Raw genomic sequence first — 21,296 nt, 5'->3', positions numbered from 1 at the left:
CCTTGCCTCCCCCTTGGACTTTTTACCCCCTCAAATCGTCGCATTGTAGCCCCGCACGTCGGTTCCGGCACCCTCCATCCTACAGTGTCCGTGAAACAGCCACTTTTCCATCTGGCGCTCTCCGAGTACCCTCGAGCACTCTCTTGTTCGATCTAGAAGTGCCGTCGCTACGCTTTCCGCTTCTTTTTTTTTTTTCTTTCCTTCGCTCGTCTCGAACTCCGCGCGCCGCTTTTTCGTCCGTTTTCGTGTCACTTTCTTGCTCTCTCGCTCGCGATACATCCCCATTATTTTTTTTTTTTCCTCATTCCGTCGCCGTCGCCGCCGCTCCGCGTGGCGGAAGACATTCCGGAGGTCCGAGGGGGGACAAGGCGTTCGATTGAATATCGATTACGCTCGATTTGAAACGCGCGTAATGAGAGAAGCCGATCGCGTCAGTCCTGCGTGCGCTGCAACGTGAGCGAAGGAAAAAAAAAACAGTTAATAGTACAGAGAAGACGGGGGAGAGGGCGAGGGTGACGGAAGAGATATCGAACTAACCGCAAAGAGCTTTCCGATACACTGGGGGCACGATACGGCGGCGGGAATGGGTGAGCATATGGTCGAATGGAGAAAGCAATTTGCTAGTTGTAAATCGGTTACGCGAAACAGCGTGTTTCCGACGGACCCTTTCCCGAAAGGATTATGACAATTGTTTGTATCACGTGCATCCGAGACGTAAACCGCGTAATGATTACGAAAGAAAATTTTCGAGGAAAAATAAAAATCGCCCGACTTTGCACCGCCGAATTATTAAACAATTAATTATTAAACAATTAGCTTTTTATTACGCTTAATGTAACTTTTAATAATTTTTAATAACGTTTAATAATTTATTGAACGCAAAATGAACTCTGCGAAATAAATAAAGAATGAAAGAGAGATGCGGAGAGAACCGGCTGATTTATCCGCGAGGGCGGCGACCAGGTTGTTGCAATTCAATCGGGATATATCAAAGGGTTAATTGAACATAAAATCATCAGGGTGATTTCATTCGACCGCGGCGCTTCAAAGCGCTTTTTTTTTCTCTCCCTCCCTCCCTCTCTCTTTCTCTCTCTTTCTAGCGTACCTCTTCTCGGGGATTGGGTCGAGACAAGGGAACAATTACCAGGGTCGTGTTGGCCTAATCCGAAAATCCTGTTACTTCGCGATCCTTCTGCTCCTCGGCCACTCTTTCTCGCGAGGACGAGCTTCATCTCCGCGCGACGTAAAAACGCACATGCCGCGGTTCACCATCGAAATTTCGCTGCTTTCGGTTCTACAGAGCCTCGCTTGATCACCAACGTGCGAGTTGACGCGAATCCGTCGAACGGAGCTATATCGCGCACGGGAAGAAGCTCGTTAAATATTGAAGCCCGGCTGGAGGATAGTCGACGGAAATTGAATGACCGAGTTTAATTAAAAGTTCAGACGAGCAAATTATCGCGCCCGCGATATGTTTGAGCGTTTAGTAGCCACACTTTTCGCATTAGGTTCCGCCGCGATTTTTTTTTTTTTTTTTTTTTTTTTTCTTCTTTTTCTCGACAAAAGTTCTCTACGCTTCGATTAAAAATCGCCGGCTAAGCGTTGCGCCGCAAAAACAGGCGAGCAGGAAAATTCTGCCAATTTTTAAGAACAATTTTGCTTCTTAATTTTACGATATCGCGGCTGGTGTTTGATTAAAGCGTCGTACGCGCAAAAATACGCCATTACTCAGCGAATTCGTTTTTTTAGATTTTTTTTTCTTTTCTCTCGTGCGTTCCGCCTTTTTCCAGCTCTCATCTTCGCCGCCCGAAGATGACAATAGCCGGCGAGGCGTCGACAATCGAAACCTCCTTTTTCTCTTGTTCCACTCGCCGGCGTTAAATCCGCGTTAATTTGGTCAAGTCGGAGAAACGATCAATGCAGGATTCAATTCGGCACTGAAATCTCACGATAACGCTCTAAACATGTTTTACGAATTCGAAAACAATTTCTCCACCAGAACAGAAAGAAAAAGTTTCCACGCTGACAAACGAGATTTATCTTCAATTTACGTATTTTGTTGGAGTATCGATTGTTACGCGTGAAATTTGTAGTAGGATACATTAAAATTATAAGCTATATACTTAATTCAGTCATATTTGTGGCTGGAAATATCACAAAATTACAGTCGACGCGAAAAGAACTGTATTTTCCTCTCAGAGCGACTTACAAACGCGCGCACGTACGCGTCGTCGATTACGCGAGTAACGTCGCTCGAGGTCTTTGCTTAACGGTCGGCGACCATTGTGCCTGATCCCCCGAACGTGTTTCGAACCCCGGCGAGCTTTCCAGGTGCCCCGCGAACGCGTTAGCCACTGCAAGGACAACTTCCGAGCTACTTCTTCCTTCTCCAGTTCTTTCTCGCCATTGTGTGCCGCGTCGGCGATTCCTGGCGTTCGTAAAACAACCGCTTTTCCGGAAGCGACGCTCTCTGGGGGTCTCTAGAATTTCCTCGCGTCCGTATCTTCAATATCATTTGTGAAAACCTGCCTTTCGTTTTCCACCGCGCGAGGTTTGTAGTCCGAGACGAAGGAGGCAACCGGCAATCATCGACTCGACTTCATTTTTTTTATAAAAAAAGACGTAGGAAGGGAAAAAAAAAAGAAAGAGAGAGAAAGCGTACGATGAAAAGCGAAAAGACGACAAAGGGGAACAGGGCGCGCCGATTTTTTGTGGAGGCTGGAAAAATATTTGCGTACACCCTCGACCTTTCTTCCCCTCAGATCGGCAACTCCTCGATATCGGCGTCTCCATATTCCGAAGTTTCGCCAAGCGAGGCGACTTTTCGCGCCTCCGCTTTTTTCTTCGCATTGCGTCCCTCTCTTCCGCCCCCTTTCCACCGTTCTCCTTTTATCTTCGCTCGCGCGCCGACTTCTTGTCACCCTCTCGCGCCTTCTTGCCGTCTCTATTTCCCCGCTTTCCTCCTCCCGCCCCGGTGAAAACGATTCTCGCCCTCTCGTTCTTTTCCTCCCCAGCGGCGCGCGGATGCATCGGAAAATATGAATCCCTTCGTCGCATTGTCTACGACAGCGTTTCTTGAACTTTACGCCATTGTGCACGAATGACGAGGGGACAAAGGGAGAAATTAAGAGCCGCTCCCGATGAGCGCGAGAAGAAGCCTCGCGATGGCGATGGCCGTAATTTGCATTGATGCACCGAGGACCACGGTTCGCGCGCATATAATTATCTTGGTGTCACCTTTTCACCGTCCCCCTTGATAAGAAATTAAGCGCGATAGGGACAGAGTTCGCATATCGCGAGGAAACTTTATTTAAATGTATAACAGATTTTACATTCGTGCTTTTTATTATTACGTATAATATTAATTAAAAAAAAAAAAATAAATAAATAAAGGTTATTATTTACATTTAATATCACGTCAATCGAGATCGATGGCAATGTCTACACACAAGCGCGAATTTCTAAGTGGCTGGCCCTTTTTAATTTCGTCCGCACAAAAGTGCTGTTTTGGGTGCCGCAAAAAAAAAATAAAATAAGAAATAAAATAAAAAAATAAAAAATCGAATTATCACGTTATTATTCGGCAGGACGCAATCAGTGACTTGTTTGCCGATACTTTGAAATAGTATATAGCTGCTAGCAGGTGGTGACGACAATCGATCGCTGCTACGCCACGCCGCGGACCGAAAAAGGCGGGCGGTCAACGGTCAAACGAACGTTATCCGACATACGTGACGATACGCTTGCCGCCGTGGGGGAAGGCGCGCCGTTACGATTTTTAATTGGAAATTTTTTTCGGAGCCGGAGTGTTTCTAATTGACTACCATAACAAAAAGCGGGCAGACGAAAAAATAGAGCCTAAAAAAAAAAAAAAAATTGCGCTTGCAAAACATCGTTCACGTCGGGAGCGAAATATAGCTACTTCCGGCCGCGACTATAATTTTATATTTCTAAATCGACTGTGACATAAAATTATAGTCGAGGTCGAGAGTAACTGTACCATTTTTTCCCCTCGATTTATTTGCAACTGTTTGTAGAAGATATTTTTCTAGCACGGCGTGAATGGAAAAATTAATGCCTCGAGCGTACGTAAAATAATTAATGTTGTTTAATGCCGAAGAACAATTATCGGGGCAGCTTAGAAATTTACGATCGCGAAATAGCAGCTTTTTGATTTTATTTATTTTACGAATTAATATTATATTCGATAATTATATTCAATAATAGCCTTAAATTATATAAATACTAAATTAAAATAATAGCTTTTAACTTAATTAACTTTTATTATTATTTTATTAATGTGACATATGTATAATAACAGTTATAAATTATACATATAACTGCATTAGTTAATAAACGATGATACTAATTTATCATAATAGTGTGCAATCAATAGAAAAAAAAAAAAAGATTTACCCGGTCAAGTTGCTTTTTTATTATTATTTATTTTTTTTCTAAATAAAACCCGCAATTTTCTCGTCGACTTCGTCATCGCCAAGAAATAAATAATGAAAGTTCGACAAGTCCTTGCGCAGATGCATTTCAGGCGGCAGAACATCGCCAATGTGGAAAAGAAGATAATAGCGTTGGCGTATCACTCGTATTATGCGAATGATGAACGATTATTCTCCTTCTCTCTCCCTTTTGCTCTCCGTACTTAGTGTCCCGTCACGTCGTATCACATTGCTTTAGACTGCGTCACGTGTTACGTGCTCCGTCATTCCGGGTGATGTATGAAGAAGGGTCTTGTTTCTTAAGGGCTTACCTATCCGGGGATAGCACGGACCCCACCGCGATATTGAGACCAAGAAAGCGGTTCACATCGTTCCCTCGCGGTCCTTATCCCGTTTCGGCCGAAGTTATAATTATATCGGTATCTCGTATCGGCAGTGAATGCAATCTCGTCAGAGACAAGGGATACTTCGGAGTTCCCGAGTCTGAAAAGTAATCCTTCCGTTCGGAAACCAAGTCCGACGGAAGTGATATTGCTTTATTTTTTGAAGACAATCAGCAAATAATAAATACTTTCTTATAATTTATTACTAGTGCCAAGCTAGTCGCTAATTAAAAAATATATTTAATCTGCGCGATCTAACCACTAGCTGCAAAATCAGATTAGTTAGATAAATTTCAACTCGGGTTCTTGCGTTTTGATATTCTTTATTTTGACATTTTTTTTCCGCTCCGTATCTTGACGTGTCCGGCCAGAAGTCCGGCTTTATCTCCTAGGAGACAGGCCGCGCGCGCCACGTTTCGAAAATATGTTCTGTCACGCTCCTTATCAGCAAGCCGATACGATCGATCGGGCACAGTTGGCGGCACACGACGTATCTTTTCGGAGAGGTAGACGTTCCCCGCGATCGGCAGGGCTCGACGGAGGGCACGTGCGGCTAATTAAAGCGCGGCGCGGTGAGTTAATAAGCGGCAAGTCGGTACTGTAATTAGCGATCATTACCATCGAAATATCTCTTGTAAAGAGGATCACCGCGGTGCAACACGACCGCCGCCACGGTAAATTTTAATTAATTCGATCGGCGAATTCCTCGGGAGATTGGCAAGCGAGGTTAACACTTCGTCTACGAGATATCAATCCGCCGGGCCTTTTTATTAATTAGTCGATAAAATACGCCGCGGATATCTCGGCGAATTAATTATCCTACGAATTGAATTTCGAAGAGCGAAGCAACACGCCAGTTCTAATTAATAATAATTCGTGCGCGCGGAAGAAGTCTCCGCAAACGAGGTCGATTCGTAACACCGCGCCTGTAGTTTTTGCGAAATATCATTACGCGTACAATTTTATCCCGCTTAACGTTAATTATCGCTCAAAATGGTGAAGTTGCGTGCAATAAAGTTAAATTAATTACGTGCAAAATAAATTGCAAAATTACAGAAATAATTTCCACCCTCGCGCGTAATCACTTTCGAAATAAATCTCGCGAAGGAATATTTTTTGTCTTTTCTATAATATTATAGCACGCCAGGATTCAATTTAATAAACGCGAATTTCAGCGTTCATATGGCGAACCAGCCCCAAGACCCATTAACCTCGTAAGCAAAGCTGCATCCACAGCAGCTTTAAACATACTTTGCTGGCGGGTTTAAACGCGTGACGATGCACGACGAGTGCGTCTCTCTTTCTCTCGAGAGAGAAAAAGAGATGAAGGATAAAAACTCGTAAGAGGGTGAACTGTCGGTGAGGTTTCGCGTGGAAAAAGCGTCGCGGTATCGAAACGATCAAAAATTTTCGTTATCCGCGCGTGTTATCGCATCGAGAGTGATAATTGACCGAAAAGAGAGAGAAAGAAGGGTAGAGAGAAAGAGAGAGAGAGGCTCGCGTGCTTTCTAATATTTGTACACTTTGATTGGAGTTTGCCCAGACGGGGCTCAAATTAATTACACACTTTTTCCCGCCCCGCATCCGCGATAACGCGCCGGATGAATTTCCTGTACGCATCACTGTCGCATCTCGAACGAACGGCTGTTTAACTGGACCGAAAGAAAAATACATAGTTATTTGGAATCATAAGTTATAATTTTATAAGATTTCTGGCTGCAAATATAGTCGATTCCATTATTATTTTATTATAATTTTATTTGTTTGTTATTTTCTTTCTTTTTTTTTTTTTTTTTTTTTTAATGCGATGCAAAATTTAATAATCGAGAGCCGGATTGAGAAAAACCGAAAGTGAAAAATAGCAGAAATAATTAATTTTCTTTTAATAAAAAGAGAAATGGAAACCGTGCTAGATATCGTAGTGTTTTTTTAGGACAATTTATTAATATTAAAATATATTACTATTATTTGTATAAATAGTGAACGGGAAATAAATTTTTAATTTGTTCTTTCAAACGCTCTCACCTTTTTCTGCAATTGTTTCTTAATTGACTTTCATGGATAACACTCTGCGCGAGGTTTAATTTTTTGAACGCACCTCTATTTCCATAATACATTTATGCCGCGAACATAGAGTCGAGCTGAAAATTAGCTTTGTTTTTTTTTATTGTTAACATTACCTCAGTACGCGGAGCTTAATTCACGCTACACGTCTTTTTCCACCGTTCCACGCCTGTTTTCCGCACCGAACGTGCGCTTGCCTTATTTCGCGAGCAAAAACCTGCAAGCATTAAAAAAAAAAAAAAAAAAATTTATTATAATTAAATCTACTTTCTTTGCGATCTGAAGAAAAGCTCTTCTCACAACGACGTTAAGTCTCGTGTACTTTTCTGCGCGACGTAAGGGAATGGAAAGACGCTCTTCGCACCTCCCCTCCCCCCGTCTAAAATTTAGGACGGGGGACAGAGAAGAGCGAACGGCGGAGATCGTAACTTAAATCCAGAAGTGATCATTTTAATAGGGCCAAATTAATTTCTCGCGAGAATGCGGCGGCGACACTGCACCCGGAGGGTCGGATCCGCGGAAGGGGGCGAAGCGAGGATGGAGGAGAACTCCCGAAAGCTCGACTGGCGCGCGAGAGGGACCGAGAGAGAGGCGGCGAGGGCGAAGAGAAGGCAAGGGGAGGGGGGGTGGCTCGAGGGTGGCGTCGGGATCGTGGGGCATAGATTATGAGATGGGTGACATTCTCTGACATTTTAGTAATGTCGCCACCGTCTAACCCAACCCGGCCGCGCGTCCCACACCCGGGCTGATGGTGGTATTTGGTACCCAAGGGGCATGCGGGCATAGTTTGCCGCGCGCGGCCATGGTACAATTCGCCCGGCAAGTTTCCACAGCTAATTACCATATAGTGTCTTGCGGCGCGCGCGTCTCCCCCGCACCCGCCAAAGTCCTTTAACAGATGCCCCGACAGCTGCGCAGCTGCGGGGAAGCGGTCAATTTTGAGGTGCAAACGCGAGCCGCGTTCGGGGGAAAATCTACGATGGCGCGAGAGAAACCCGTTGAATCACGCGCAGATTAGATTTTGAAATGAACCAACTTGGAGTGTCTGACTTCGACACCGCGCTACATCGCGAGCCCTCGAACGGCACACTTGGTTCACAGCAGACTTGATGACAGTTCCAAACGTAAAAAATTTTTTAAAACTTTTTTTTTTTAATAATTTTTTTTTATATCTTTGCATTATTATTAACATATTTTAAATTTAATTTATAATATTTTAATTTAAACTTTTCTTTATGATCGACACGTCGATGAAAAAAACTAAACGCTATAAATTTACACACTCGGTCCCGAGGTGCAGGCGAAAGAAAACAGAGGAGTCGGGGGGTTAGTATTGTCGCTCGGGACAGCCCTTATCTCGTCCCTCGGCCTTAAATATCGGCCGAGGGAGGAACTAAAAAAGCCGATGCTAAATTTACACGTTTTCGCCCCACGTTCCGCGTCGACACAATCGAGATGGCCGACCCCCGAGTCGCCCGGGTCATCTATTTCCTCCCTCGGCTGCTCCGGAGACAACGTCAGAGGATCCCTCACCCTCCGGATGTTCACCTTCGCTTATTCTCATCCTCCGCTTTCTCGCGATCGTATTTACATACGGCGCGTCATAATGGTGGCGGTGAAACCGCGAAGATTCTCGGCGGGTGTTAAAGACCAGGGACAATCGCGAAAGCAGCGGGAATGAATGCAAAATTAATAATACAAGGTCCTCCCCTTCCCCGGCTACCCCGACGTTTCGTCTTCTCACGGGCTACTTTCGCGCATTCCGTCGTGCGATTACTTCCGGAAGCAGGCGAAAACAATAGCGCGGATCCGCTCGGCGAGAAAGCGTATTTTATTTACCCCGCGGCTGAAGAACGTGGATTTCAACGTGGAAAAGCGAGACGTTAAAAGGAGCTCGGCGAGCGCAAAATTGTTCCTCCGTTATCTCCTGAATAACGTTTAATAATTCTCGACGCGCGAGACTGGAAATGTTTAAAGAAGATCGCCGCCGATGGCGTTTCGCGCGCGCGATGTAGGTCGTATCGATGCGATCGATCCACGGACTCTGCGGCCGGAAATATCTCGAGGGGGGGATTGAAATCGTGTCGCATTAGTCGGAATTCAAAATCGTTCCCCGCCGCTTAAATAAGCCGTTTAAATGTCACGTCGCGGACCGAGGAATTTTTTTCCGTTCGCTTTTAAGCGCGCGGGTTACGCGGATCTTAAACGCGAAGTGGCGCCGAAAGTGGGTCGTCACGATCGCTTAACACAGAAAAAAAAAAAAAAAAGAAATTTGACGCGGAAAAAATTGCGGCCGTCGTGGATATTTTTAGAAAATCGCCCGTGACGCGCGCGAAGCTAGGTAAGAAATGCATATTCCCATAATGCCGCGAATAAATAAGGCGCTCTGTGCGAAAACGCTTCCTTCCGTGAAACTTTTATTCACTCCGCGATTCTCATCCCGAGTAGCTTTCATTCCGCTGTATACGTCCGACGCGAAGAGCTTCAATTTCGCTACTATAAATTCGCAGATATCAATTAATTTCTCTTTTAAATATCTTTTCCTCTCAAAGCGCCTTCATTATGCACGCGCACCTTTTAACGCGACTTCGATCCACCGCCGTTAAAAAATTTCGCTGGAGAACAATTATTTAAAGAATATACCGTATCGTCGATTCGCGATTGGCAATTAAATGGCAGACGGGGGCTCTTCGAAGGGAGAAACGGAGTTAATAAATAGAGTCGCGCGTGAGACGTGATGGCGTATTTCACGTATTTTCATCGCCCGGTAGTCTCTCAGAGCGGCGTAATATAGGAGCGAAAGGGATGAGAGAGGGCGGATGGAAAGAGGGTCCGAGAGATAGAGCGCCGGGGAGACTCGTCTCGGAGGCTCGTAAGTAGTTTTATTAAGGGGTTCCTTTCGGAAAATCGTGGAGGACGGTTGAATATACATTGGCGGAGATATACGCGATATCGATTACCGTTTGGGCGGCCGATATTACGTCGCCGGTCCGCCCGTGTATTTTCTTCCATATACAACTATCACCGGCAGTTGTACCTTCGTCTATATCTTCCGCGTCGCGTACTAGGTGTCCGCAAAATACCCTTCTAACCTCGAACAGCATCATCACAGTCGAGTTCTATTTTATAATTAATATTTTAACAAATATTCTGTAATATATATAATTAAATATAATTATAAATATTATACGGAATAATTTTTAATTTTATTTAGCGAGCTAAACTTTGATCTTTCAACGTGTAAAATATTAATGCAACCTTTGCCCTTATTATTCTTTTTCGCAGATATGATTTTTGATTCTTAAAATTCTCATTTATATTTTTGTATCGTGATTATTACTACGATCACATTTGCATTTTTATTGAATACAAGTCTGGTTGAAACTCCAATCTCAAAGAGATTTCGTAAAAGGATAGGGTATAATGAAAGTTTTGAGACACGGTGTACCTCTGTCAGCTTCTCTCCCTCGGTCCTATCCATCTTGCTCCGTCTTTCTTTATCTCTCTTTCTCAATTCCGTCCGCGCGGGCTCTCCATCGCGCTCGCGGGCCAAACTCGTACATGGGGAAGTGGTATATACATAGGAGCCCATCCCGCAAAATAACTTTCAAGCGCTATATCTATGCGGTGGTCTATGCGCGCTAAAGACGCAGCGTGCGAGCTTCCACTCGTCAAATAATAAAGCGAGCCGAGCATCCAGTTGGAAAATATTCAAATCTGAAATAAATGTAGTCTAGTACAACGATATTAAAAAAAAAGAAAAAAGAAAAATCCAAAAATTTAATAAAAGAAAAAAAAAGAATTGAAAGTAAAATCTTGCGAGTGGTGTAGCAACTTGCATTACTTTGGATAACAAATTTAACGCTAAAGAATCCCGTAGAAATGCCACCCGGTGTAAATCAAATCGGCAGTTCATACACCGCGGTCCGAAAATTAGAAATCGTGCCGAACAATGCGAAAAACCGCCGTGTAATTCGCGAAAGACAATGTAATCGCAAGTGTAGGAATCGCGCAAAATAATTTCGGCGAAGCCGCAGCGAGGTATGTGCTTTGACCCCTTAAATAACTAAAGAACGCGCGGGATGTCGTTTCGAGGCTACGTGTCACGTGCGACGTAAAATTAAGCGAGAGCACTCGGCACTCCCGTCGCGGCCGGGACCATGTTATCTCAACTGTGCAATCCAATTGCGCAAATGTAACGTGGAACAGTCGACGGGCGAACGCGATATGTGCGCCGGAGTCGTAGATCTCGCGGCGAGATCTGATCTCGCATTAAATAATGTTAAATACGCGGAAAAATACGGAAACGATTCCTCGGGCAGCCGAACAAAAATCCGTGGACCCTTCCGATGGAATATCTCAGCAAGAGAAAAATATGTAGCTACTTTTGGTCCCGCTTTTTCGTAATTTTACGATATTTCCATCCATAATATTAAAAATATTATAATTAATAATTAGAGATATTATAATAAATTGCACAGTTGGGGCTACTATATTTTTCGCCCAACGGGTCCCTCTCTCGGTTTCTGATATTTTCGCAAACTTTTTGAATAACTTTATAAGTTAATTATTACTCTTAGGTAATTGACTCGTGAATAATTGATGATACACCACGCGCGCAAGCTTTGCGGGGGCAGCGGCTTTTGCAAAATTCCAAATTCCGCCGTGTTATAAATGTTGCAGGCACGAATATCCGAAGCGGGTGGCGTACCCTCGCAAATGGCGTACGGACCCGGGGAGCGGCGTGTTTTTTTGACCCCTTAAATTGCCGGGAAGGTACGGACGGTCGTTTGTTAGCCACCACGTGTTATCGCCGCCTTGAATAATACAGTCGGTGTGTTTTACGAAAGTTATGCGCTTACACCCTTTAACTAAATTACGCTTTCGCGCGTGGGAGAGGAAAGGGAGAGGGAGGAGGCGAACGTTTACTCGATAGATGCGCGGTGAAGATAAACCGGCCGGGTCCATTTTCTGCGGTCTTTTTTTTTATCCGCCGATAAATATTTCACGCATCGTTCTCCCGTGCAGGTTAATAATTCTCATCGCGGCGCGAGACAACGGTGGACCGTTGCGCGTGCGAGCATCCTCTTTTTCATCGGCGGATTATAAAATTGAAATAAAAACAACGCCGTCAGATATTAGTATCGTTAATATCTCATCCGTGATGCCGTGATGCGTTGCGAGCAAATAAAATTGCGCGAAACAAAAAAAAAAAAGAAAGAAAAAAAAATAATAAAAAAATAAAAGAAACCGCTGGTCTTTAAAACGCGGGGTTCGACACGCGCCTTCGAAGTATCGTTGACGTTAAAGAATCACTTGGCTGGCGTAAGAGATAAAAGCGTGGTCCGCCGGTCGTGCTCGTGTAAAGCGGAACACGTGCGAAATGGACTGCGGAGAGAAATACGGAAGGCCGCGCGGTCCAGGGCTCCGTCGGTCGGTCCATCGGGTCTCGATAGTCGTGAAATCTCGCCCACATCCGTCTTACGGCATCGCTCCCCCGCACCTCCCGCGATTTTTCCTATTAAAAGTAAGACGGTGCGCGCTCGTGTAAATCCCGCACGTTTTTGCCGCGCCGTGCCGGAGCGCTTAAAATCAATGTTCGATGCACATACGGCTTCCCGTGTCTCGCACGAATGAGGGCGAGATGTGTGCGCCCTTTGGTAAGCACGCCGCATGCACGCGTGTGAGTGTGCTGGGGGATTTCAAGTGCGAACATACTGGGTGTATCGAGAAGTAAATGTAGAAGGTATAAAAATTAAATCCTTGGGTAGGTACAGGGAATACTTTATTTTTAAACAATCGTTTCTCTTTCTTTTATACGTTTTTAAAATCGAATTAATTTTTAAGTAGACATTTATATTAAATTTTTAATTAATTTAATTTTTCGTTTAAATTATATTTTGAGTTTACATTTTATTATTTATTGTAACAATTTTATTGTTTGTGTAATAATTTTTTTACGGGAATTTTGTTGAACTAATCTAAACTCCGATAATTCGGGAATGCATTTTTCTCTTATAAAGAGACAAGAGTCAGCGCGCTGTTGGTTGATTGTGCTTCCGGTATTAGCCGCGGAATTAACGAGATATTCAGTTTTTACGTTTGTCTCATCAATACTTTTAACGTTAACGAATTCGATAAAGTGTTCCGGGCGTATATGCATGTGCAGGCGATACCGCAATGAACGCCTGAATCGAATACAAATGCGTGTGGCGGTGCACGTAGGAAAGATCGATAAACGTCCCTCCGCGTATTGTCATTCTTCGCGTAAACACGGGCGTTTCGTTTGCAAACCGATACGCGGGCTATAATAAATCGGATTTATTTATTATAATAAAATCGAGAGCGCGTGTCGAATTGAAAAACTCCGTAAGGTATTTTCGCCCGCCGGAAAGGTGCAACGTCTTGAGCGAGAAAAATAATTAATTTTTAAAAATTAGTTTTTAAGAAAATTTAACTCGCACGTTATTTCAATTAACATTTGTGATATCCATGCTTCCTAATCGAGCCAACTTGTTTTTTGTTTCAGCATCGACGAAGCAGGACACGACTTCGCAGTTTTAATAAGAAGTGCACCGTCGGGGTCGTGATTAACACTTTGGCGGCTTCAAGCTATTGTCCGGCGTTACGTAAGGTACGTTTAATTATTCCAGTTCATAATGCATGCCACATCCGGGCGTACTACTGCCAAGGGCAATCGCATATTTATACTCACGCGGGCAAAGCGAATAAAAGAGACCGCGCTGTCCAAAGTTTATTACCTAGCGAGAGATTTCAATTATTTTGTAATTATAAAAAAAATAATTATAATTGTAAACATCACGCGATTTTTTCTTAAATAGTTTAACCGACAAATAAGCCCTTTCGCTCGGGGGGAAAAAAAAGAGAAAAAAAAAAAAAAAACGCGGTCACTCTATATAATCCACGATATATGCGGGCCCATTGTTGCGAGCTCTAAGTTCGTCCTCTCTCGAGACGTTTCATCGTTCGCGGCCCATTGTTACCCGCGGCCCTAAAAGAGACATCCCGCGAAACAGCGCGGAGAACGAGAAAGACGGAGATAACCCTCGGCGATCGCGTATAAGAATTTCAGTCTAACGAGCCGCGGAACTTTTGTGCATCCCTCGCGAGGAGGCTCGATTGTGCGCTCCATTCGACGTTCTCCGTCACCGTTTAATGCGCTAAATGGCGGAAACGCGGCCTTTATATTTTAATCCGCGAGACCCTGGGCGCCGAATCGGGCCGTATCAATCACAATGGAGGCGCCCGCCCCCCCATCCTGGCCCCCCTTCTATTTTGCGCGACTCCCGAGACGACCCAAGGGCTCCTCGAGGGATTCCTCGTAAGGGTGCATTTCCGTGAAACTTTGCAATCGCCGCGGGGCGCGCGGAGCCCTCCACTCTCGAATAGGGACTCTGCCTCTTTTCCTCCTTTCTCCCGGGAATTTTTTTTTTCTTTCTTTCTTTTTTGGGCGCAGTTCGGTCCTTGAAACCTATCGCGTTTCTTTCTCCCACCCTCGCCAAGTTCCATCAACGCCTGTCGCTTAGCCCGCGGCGTGAACGTTGACGAAAGCAAAAGTGATTAGATGAAGATAGAGTGGAGAATGGGAAGGCGGTCGCGAGAGGAAATTGCTAGAACGCCGGGGCGGCGTCTTTTTCCATGCGTTAGATTACTCGGCGATTTTTTTTTTCACAGCCGGGCTCTAATCTCGAAGGTTTCTGTTATTTTAATTTGATTCTGTTGACTTAAAATATTTCAAAGCAATTATCGCCGTGCGTTAATTGCTTTTGTTGCAATTCTTTTTTTCGTGTAATTTAAGTATAGATTGGGTATTTTTTTTTTCTTTTAATATACGTCGTTGAAATTAAATTGGTACTTTTTCCTTTTGAAAAACTCGGAACTTTGAAAAGAAATATATAATTCTATAGCGACGCAAGGAATAGTTTGAGACATTTTGCGCCGTACTTGTCGCTGTCACGTGGCGCGATATTGTTTCTAGCCGTCGCTCACGGTTTTCCGATTTTCGTAAAGTGTCAGATATTGTTTGCTTCTCTCTTGCTACATTATCGCGAGGAGGCGGGGGAGAGCGAAGTTAACTACTCATATAAGTAATTAAATGCGACGAGGAGCTGATGAGATTTTTTTTTTCCCATTCTCGCGCGAATTGTCGTCATCTCGGCGTTATCAGTGACAAATTATCAATAACAATAGGTATAGCAATACGGTTAATAAAAAAAGAAAAGAAGAGTCGGTCCCTGCGAAATTCAAATAATGAACTATTTTAATTAGATAAACTGTATTTGTGATTGAAAATATTTTAAAATTATAATTAACGGCGGAAAAAAAATTATATTCTTCTCTCAGAGCGGCTCTTCGAATTTATCAAAGGTTTAAGACGCCCATCGGCGACTCCAATTATTGTATAATATATGCGTGATCTTTCCCCCACGTTATCAAAGACCAAAGCACAAATTGGCGAACTTTCAGATTCCCGCACAATGGAATTTCGAAGCTCGCGACGACAATAAGGCCCGCGTCGCGACGCGTCCTTCCGGCATAATTTACGGCTTTCCGCGAGAACGGATACCGCGAAAAATACAGCCGCGAAAAAGTTGCGTCCACCTCCGCTCGTTGGGAACAGCCGCGAGGCTGTCTCCTCGGTCATACTCGCGAAACCCGGGCATTGTCCGGCGCTAACGAGAGGAAGCCCGCGTCCAAATAACGCAACGCATTCGACGCTGTCTTTAGCTTCGTCGTCGTATTGAAATACTTTTACTATCGGAAAAATTCTTTTATTTCACTCACCAAGATATAAAGCTGCAAGCGCGAAGTTTTCTTCGACAGTTTTGTCTTTTTCTGAAACAAAAAAGAAAAATGAATGAATTTTAACACAAATAATCACAAAATTATCTTAATAATTTTAATTATTTATTATAAACTTTTTCCGAGCCTTAAATAAATTTATCGAGAAATAAACGTCTGTGACAATTTAGCCGCTGAATTTCTAGGACACGTGAAAATCACAAAGACCGAATAAAATAAAAAGAAGATAATAAAAGGAAAAATATATATTTATTAAAATATTGTTTTATCTTTTATCAGAAATATTAATTTTTATGAATATTCGCAAATTGCTCGAGGCCGGTAGCTGATCGTTAAAGAGCGCGCGCGACTTTTCGGGGCGTTTAGCTCGCGATGAGAAACGCGTCCGACCTCTCGCCGACAATATTCATGGTAATCCAATTCAAATTAATTCTCGAGGCTCGCGCACCTCGTCCGTCTCTCTCTCGCCCACCGAACGGCGTCTCATAACCCGCCCGGAGGAGGTTTGTAACCGGAAGTGACGTGAAATATCGCGCCGCGACGTAATCGGGTCTTCCCTCCTTCTCTCACCGTGCCTTGTTTGTCATCGCCCCGAGTCGGCGGATCTCTTCGAGGTTTCTCTAATTGTTACCGCGAGCCTCCGCGATGTTAATCACGTGGCCGAGCCGGAGACAGTAATTCAGCATCACCGTGACGCCCATTCGGTAATACCTGTCGTCTTATTGACTTGCATTTATTAGGTTTATACGTCGTACGCGCGAATAATTAAAAGAGCCAACTTGCGATGGACCAAATTCCACGTCCTTAAATATCATTACTATTAAATGATTATTAAATAAGCCTAGGTGGCAATAAGCTCTACGTTTACGTTTCACGGAAAGTATTAATCAGGGACCCAAAGGCTCAAGTACCAAATTGAACTCGAAATAGAGCGAATAATTTCGAAATTTCTCCTCTTCGTTTTAATTAATCTTCTAATCGTCCCGGATCTCGCACAATTTCGTTCCGGAGCGGCCCTTTGTGCACAAAGGTGGGCAGGCACGCGACTTATCGTCCGTTCGCGATAGCGGCGAACGAAACGTAAGGTGGCCCATCCACGCTGGAATACCCCGAGGGGGGTTTTGCTCCCGCAGCCTCCGCGCCGCGCGGGCCTCTTTCGCGTTTCAAAACTAAACGCGCGGCGCGTGCAGCGGCAACGATCGAAATTCCGCGCGCGTCCCCGTTTGTAGTCCGCGGCCGACGCGGTTAACCGAACGAGTGATTAGCAGCGCGGCGGTTAAATCGCCGACCAGAAGCAGTTAACCAGCCGAGTCGGTTAGCCGAGAGCAGTTAGGTCGGGGATGCGCGGTCCATCGGCCCCCCCGCATTGTGGATCTCGCTCTCCGCGCGTATATTACACGCTCGGCAAGAACAGTAGAACGCGAAGATGCACGCTTACCAGCCGAAGCTGGCCACTGCTCCGCTCGAATAAATTTCCGCGAAGGAAGCGCGACTTTGAGAGCGCCTCCTCGATCGACGACGAGCAGATATTTGGCGTCGCGCCGTGTACAATAATAAAATCGTATAAAACAATGATCGATTGACTGCGCTTTTACACGCGTGGTTAAAATTTTAAAATGAGGAACAATAAGAAAAATGAAATAAAATGAGATCACATTGTACACCGAGTGAGCTAGAATTTTTCCCTCGGCGCGATTGAATGCCACGAGCCCGGCCGCGCACAAAGACGCCGGTGTTCGTAGAATAGGATCGCGCTAATAGACGGTTTCTATGCGATCGAAATGACGAGGGAACGGCGAGCGTGAAGGTAACGCGAGTTAAGCAATGCGCTAACAGCACTACAAAAGATGATCTCTATGAGGAAGACGCGCTCGTTACATCGATCGTGGGAGGCAACGCGTTATTGTAATCTCAACGAGCTCGGGAATGGAATTTCGGCAGCGTGTATCAAGTCTCTGGAGGAAGTTGCGTCATCCTTCCGCTCAAAGAAACATTTTCTTCCGATAACCTGCTCCGATTTTAATTACTTAATTAATTAATCTCGTCCTCGAAGCTCCGTCGCGCGGATATTTGTTATTTATCCTCCCTCTCTCAGCCGCGAGAATCGTTCTTGGATAACGCGGGGCGTATTTGAAGTTTTATTCGGCCGCCGCGGGACGTAGATTTCGATTAGTCGCGAAACACGCCGGGCAAAAATGTGTCGGACAGCCCGGTGTTTGCAAAACACAAGGTGGAATGGAAAAGAGGAGCGTAGAGGCGTCGCAAACGGTTAATTTGTCATTTCCTCCGCCTGGCATTCCCGCTCATCTCGGTCGTTTCGCGCGCGATCCAACCTCCGCGCTACTAGGCGCAAAACTCGAGCTCGCTGGATTTTTTTTCTCTTCTTCTTTCGAACGAAGAAAGTTAAATAATCTAGTCGACAGGATTCCATCATTACGTTCGATCGTTGCAATTAGTCATGAAATCTAACATTTAACAAAATTATTAACAGGCATTATATTAAAGCGAATAATTATCAAAACAAGGGGAAAGAAAAAAAAAAAAAAAAAAAAAAAAACAGTTCAGATAGGCGCAAATTTTTCGCCGCCGCGTAAACACGTGGCGTTAATTTCTACACCTTAAAATAATTTATACGACCGCGGGAAAAGTTATGAAATTTTCTCGCACGAGTCCGTCTTTTGATCCACCCGGCCCTGGACCGGAAGCCAGCCAGCGACGAGCATACTCTGCATTAGGTATGGGGACTACAGTCGGCTAGCCAGCGGGGGCTAGCTAATCCGGCAGAGAGGCATTTTCATCCCGGGGTTTCGGAACTCGCCGGCACATTCCGACGCCGCCCACACCCCCAAAGAGAAAGAGAGACCGAGGGAGAGAGCGAGAGCGAGAGATAGAGAGAGAGAAGGGGAGGGAGAGAGAAAGAGAAAGAGAGAGGACGCCTTCCCTTTGGCCGAGAACTTTGTTGCGAACTGGAACCGCGTGCTACTTGCCCGTCGAAATCGAGGGAGGGAATTAATCGCTATTTCAACGATGCACCGGCCGTTGCATCGCGGCATTACTCGAATGCTCTTATTTCAGCGCGCGATGGCTCGTATTTTGCGAGCAGGCACGCTGCCGTTCACGCTGCGGCGCCCGAAATCCACGAATCGTCCTAATAATTTCAAGCACGAATCGGCGGACGTATATCAAACGCCTAAAGTCCCAAACTGGCGTTTTACAAACGAACACGGAACTTATAATCATAATTTACACCGTTATAAACTACGCTCGACAAATCAGTCATCAAATTAATAATAAACTTTAATCGCAGCACTTGGAATCTTTTTTCTTTTTCTTTTTTTTTACTTTTGATGATTTCGAGTCTCAATAATTAGAATTTTTAAGCAGGGTAACGAGAAAATATCGGACGTTCTCCGACGCGAGAAAGAAATCGAAACGAGTCGAGCGGTAACTCACGATTTAAAAATGTCTACTTGTCAAATGTACTTATACTTCGACCTCGTGATAATTCTTATCGCTGTGTCAAAGCGGATCTCCCGTAATTGGCACCTGGAATCGTCTATAAACGAGTTAGACAATTTTAGACCTCGTGCATAAATAATGGAGTCTGCTGGGTCAGCTCTTTCCAGACTCAACTTTGTTGCGAATTGCGGGGAGCCACTAAATGCAGTTTCAACAATCCGCCGCGCTCGGTTGCGATCGGTGCATTATCTGAATGCTGCTGTTTCACCGTGTTATCGATTAACCGCGTCGCGATTTATCTCGTTCGTTTTAAGAGGAAAAGTACAGTCGGTTTCTGCCGTTAACCGTAACTTCACGATATTCTTAGCTAAAAATTTAATCGCTTTAATTATTATTTCGTTCAATTTTCAAGCTACCGAATGTTGTCTCGTCGAAAATATCGCTAAACCGGAAATGCCGCGTTAGTGTCTTCGACATATAAGCATAAAAATTTTGGCTGCGCGAGATCGCGAGAAGATTTCCAATGGCCCCCGTATGCATCGATCGCATCGTAAATACGACCGGTGCCAGTCTCTTCCGATAAATGAATAATAAAGGCACGTGTGGCCTTGTGTGGGAATTATAATCGTGTCTGCCACTGCATCGCGATTAGCTTATCGAATATTCCGTTTGCAGACGGGCTGCTCGCCGAGATGAAACGCCCGCGTTTATACGGGGTACATAAAAAAATCACGGCTCCCTCCTCCGCCAACCGAACCCCCCCATCGTCAAACACGCGAGTCCTTTTCACGTTTTGTCTTTTCAAAAAGATTTTTTCTTTTTTTTTTTTTTTTGTATTTCTATCGTCGCGCATTTCCTTCGTTCTAAGTTTTAGAGCCTCCGGCAGAAAAATTTCGATCAGCTTTTCGTTAAACTTGTCCGAAGTGACAGGAAAGCGAGGGAGAGATCGCGGCGAGGACCACCATTTCGGGGCGCGCGAATCTAGTCTGCCTACTTGAAAACAACGTTTTACTGCTTCTCGCTCGCAGCGATATCATCCCTTGCCCATCTCTCGCTACCGCCCGAAACTTGGTACATGCGCCGTTCGCATACCCGCGCTGTGTGCACGCGGCTCTAAAAAAGGTGGCCGGGGCCATTCGATGGCAGCTGTTCCACATTTGAAGGATGGATATTCTTCGGGCTTTGTCGCGACGACAAAAGGCCCAGCGCTCACAAAAGAACGAGGTCCGAGCTTTGCACCCTAGGTCTCTCTTACTCCTCTCCCTCCGCCCCTTCGCCCTTCGCGTCTAAGAGAGAAAGAAGAAGAGAGGGAACCGGGTAAATATTCGTAGACCTTAGCTCCGTATGTGCCCCAGGGTTCTGACCCTTTACTTCCTCCACTATTTCGGAATATTTCTTTCTTTTTCTTTTTTTTCATCCTCCAGCATCTTTGTGCGGCTTAAACATTGAACCTAGAGCACCTGAATTTTTCCGCAAAATTCTAAGTACAGTTTTAGATAAAAGGAAACGGAAAAAAGAAAAAAAGTTAGGGGTTTAGAATTTTAGGGAAAATAATTTCACGTGCCGGGTCCGTCTCGAAAACAGGCGAGAAATAAAAATTTTTTTTCACCAATCAGTTATAGTTACTTCGCGTTCGCGAAACGCATGCGTTATTCGTTTTGACAGATAAATAACAACCTGAACGGGAGCGCGTTCTACCATCAACAACTATGAAATCATGTACAAACAACGGAGGAAAAAAATGGTCGCGACTGATTGCACGTGCACCGACGATTCACTGTGAGCGATTAAAAGAACCGGGAATTTTTAGAAAAAACCGTTCTGTTTTCAGAAATTATTTTTTCAAATTCTCTCTCTCTCTCCTTTCTCTTTTTCTCGGTTCGTCGCAAGATGTTGCTTTTTTTTATATCAAACTGCAGTGTTTTTTCAGTTTATTCGGCAAATCATGTACGGTAGCCTTTTCTTATTTTAAGTTTCTGCTTTTGTTCCTCGAAGTGGCTTTTACGCGTCTCGAGGAATTAAAAAAGGAAAAAGACAGAGAGAAAAAAAAAATGGAAATACGACGTGACGTTTATTACGCGATTTCAACGGGGGAACGATTTTTCACCGCGGA

At 44.5% G+C, this 21,296-nt stretch overlaps 1 long non-coding RNA gene across 1 annotated transcript in view; it reads left to right on the top strand.

Annotated features, from left to right (window-relative positions):
- LOC139103224 (uncharacterized) overlaps positions 1 to 18,255 on the top strand; it is a 40,949-nt gene extending 22,694 nt beyond the window's left edge. The window contains exon 3 of the long non-coding RNA XR_011545846.1: positions 13,431 to 18,255. This is a non-coding gene — a long non-coding RNA (uncharacterized lncRNA). The remainder of the gene's footprint in view (positions 1 to 13,430) is intronic.
- The last annotated feature ends 3,041 nt before the right edge of the window (positions 18,256 to 21,296 follow it).

This window comes from Cardiocondyla obscurior, linkage group LG06 (assembly GCF_019399895.1).
Source record: "Cardiocondyla obscurior isolate alpha-2009 linkage group LG06, Cobs3.1, whole genome shotgun sequence".
NCBI lineage: Eukaryota > Metazoa > Arthropoda > Insecta > Hymenoptera > Formicidae > Cardiocondyla > Cardiocondyla obscurior.
This window is presented reverse-complemented; position numbering and strand designations above follow the sequence as displayed.